This window comes from Carassius auratus, chromosome 13 (assembly GCF_003368295.1).
Source record: "Carassius auratus strain Wakin chromosome 13, ASM336829v1, whole genome shotgun sequence".
Taxonomy (NCBI): Eukaryota; Metazoa; Chordata; class Actinopteri; order Cypriniformes; family Cyprinidae; genus Carassius; species Carassius auratus.
This window is the reverse complement of record NC_039255.1, coordinates 18,974,744-18,978,136: the sequence shown is the minus strand read 5'-3', so window position 1 is coordinate 18,978,136 and position 3,393 is coordinate 18,974,744.

The following is a 3,393-nucleotide window of genomic DNA, read 5'->3' as shown; positions in this document are numbered from 1 at the left end:
TTATTCTAGAATATTATTAAGAACATATTTCTGCCTCATTTCTCATCATTTGAGCAAAATCCACATTGGATCACAGTCAGAAGTTATTTCAAACACTCAGTGGTGACTGATAGTGACATTCAAGTAGAAGTGTTGTATTAATATTTTTTATTACAATATTAATATGTGTAGCTTGAAGCTAATTGTAATTTCTCAGTTACCCATATACGGCCATAACTGAGTTACTATTAATTAGTTACGGCCTAACACTGCTGCTAAATTACTAAATGTAAATAGAAAAGTTCTAAAGCTTCAAACAAACAGCATATTGGAGTATTATTACAGTAGCAGGGATGAATAATTGAGCATGTCTATGACTGACCGCATTCATTTCATGGTTGTCCTGAGAGGGGTGTTTAATACTCTGGGCACTTGTCCAACCTGATAACAAAGTAGGTGGAATTTGTTAATAAATATGTAAGAGTCTAATACTGTTAAATTGTTTTTTTGTTACACACTGCTGCAGTCAGCCCAAACTCGTATAACAAAAAAAGATTGCAGTTACCACCGAGGTTTGCCTTCATCCTGGAGTTCCACCTCTTGTGCTCGGACATGTCATATATCAGAGCCGAAGGTCTGGTTGGGGGAGTCTGAGGCCTGTCTCGCACTCCTGCTGGAACCCACAGATCGGATGCAGTGTAAACCGTGTCGATGAATGGGGTTCTGCTTTTTGCCTCCAGATGCACCTGTGCCCCTGCACTCAGTTGACCGGAGCACGGATCTATTAGAGACACATCGCCACGCAGCGGTGCCAGAGGAGCTCTTTCATCAGGCAGCTGGGCTCCACGATTGAATTTGGAGAACGCACGTCTATCTGTCTCAACCATGCTCTCAAAGTCATCCCTTCCCTCTGGACCTTTCCCACAGGGCAGATTCATACGCCTGCACAGCCACCTGCTCACTTCATCTGAACTCACACAGGGAGCCTGAAGAAGTCTTACACAATAAGGTTCTGGTTCCTCCTCCATTAATGATTTATAAAAGCAAACAATTAACCAATAAACAGAAAATCTTTCCGTAAACGCTGAATCTCTCTTCTAGAAGTGGGATTATGCAGATGGCAGCCACAGGTGTAATCATCAGCGTCCTCTGTTGCCAGGAGACTGTGTCATTAGTTTGTCATTAGATTGCATGCTGTGTCACTGCAGTCAGCAGGAGGTCAGATTACTGGCATGTGTCTGTAAATTGATGCTGGGACTCCAAGCGAAGCTAAAACTCATTATTGAGTAGAATTACAGCAAGTTCTAGTTTTTCATCCAAATTGAACAGTAAATGTAAATTAATAGAAGTAATGATGATTGTTAGTGTTTGATCAGGGTTGGAGCTAAACTCTGCAGTGCACTGGCCCTCCAGGGCAAGATTTGAATAAGCCTGGTATATAGGATGTATAAAATAACTAACCGCAATATCATGTAATGGGCACTAGGTGGAGAGCTAGATCAGACAATTTGAGCTATGACGGTGATTCACACTGTGATGGTGGTTCTTAAATAAAGTCAAATATCATGACTACACCCCAAGCATAACCCTACATCTTACAAGACATCTTTTGGCAGTTTCAAACATATCTACACACACACACACACTTTCACTATAGAAATGTAGACCAAGTAAATGTTTATTATTCTTTTTTTAATTTATATATTTTGTTGTTGTTATGTACTGTTAGCAGTTAGAAATCATGAGGTATGCAAAAGCAACACTGTGTGAGAAAGGTATTTTATTTTGAGCCTCGTCGCTGTTATTAAAAACCAAAAGCTCTGTTGCACGATTTAAATGAAGTTCTTATGGTAAATCAAACAAATATATGTTACATTTTAATATGCACACTGCTGACTAATTTTAACACAACATTTATCAGGCATTGTTTAAACAGGAATTCAATTAGCATTGTGTGGGATTCATAATTTTTGTGTGATCTTTTGCTTTTATTTTTCCTATGCACCTAATATATTAAAATAAAAACATTAAAAGTAAAGCTAGCTTTGGACTACAATCAGCATAACAAAAATATTATTTAGTGAATAATCTTGAGTCTATGGTGTTTTGGTCTCTATATGGTCTGCAATGTTCACTGAAGCAAAATGTATCTCATACAGTGTGCATCAGTGGCCAAAGATTAGTAGATGGTTGGCTTGATAAAAATGCAATATTCTTCTTTACATTGGTTTATAAAAACAGCTCTGTCATTAATATGGCTGTGTGTGCTTGCACTCTTGATGAGAATGCCCTTGCATATCTGGGTGTCACAGTGTGGTACTGATGACTGTGATAAGCGCTGATAGCTTCGTTAACATAAACACCCAACAAACATGCAGGAAGCTGTATGGACTGGAAACGCCGGGTCTCAGGAGAGAGAGAGGAAAATCCAAAAACAGTAAGTCAGCACAGTTTTCAGTGGAGGTTCAAATGCAGACTCTCCCCTTAATAATATACACCCTTTTATATTGCTTGCTTTGTTTCAAAAGAAATGAAAGTTGGATACTGTATCTCATGCTTTATGTTCTTTACTGCAGAAAATGGACTCGACTCGATGTAACCTTAAATATAAAGCTTCAAGGCTGAATATTAATCATTTTCCTTTACAAGCTTTCTAGAAAAGGCAAAAAGCATAGTGTTTTTTTATGACTTTTGCAATGCACCAGGAACCACAAGGGAAAATCACATGTGACACAATCAAAGACTTTCCAGCTAACCAGTGACCAGTTAAACTAGAAACTCATGCTCACCAATGCGAAAATATACAGTGAGATGGTGCTCATTAAGATGTGGAAACAGATCAAAAGGTTTCTAATGGTTAACTGAATTAATCAAGGCCATTTGACAGTCATTTAACAATCATTTATGTTTTTTAGGCTTCAATTTGCATTTTCGTTCAGTAATGCATCGCCTGTGTGTTTGAAGCCACACAAACAACCACAGTGGTGTTTGCAGAGACATCAACAAATTCCTCTGTAAACAATTAAGAATTAATGGGCCTAAAATGCCAGAGTGCTGCTCACTTCTATAAATTATTGTACTCCTGAATGAACTCCATCCAAAGCACGGCCTGCAATTTGTGCTTTTTTTTTATCATCCTTGGTCTGTGTTCACACTAATTGGCCATATTATCCCTGACAAAAACAGTGTGATGACATTTTTAAACACCATTGGTAAAAGACTCCACAGGCATTTGGATAAACCAGTGTTAGATGATCCTTGAGAGCGGCCCCCCGAACTAAACGAGAATTCGCCAGGAGTGTGCAGTATAGATGCTCCCTTCACATTGCCAAATAATATGTTGAAAACACGTGACAAGCTTTGTGTTGACATCAGCGTGTCTATTCCGTTTAATTAATGCTCGATCCTTAATTT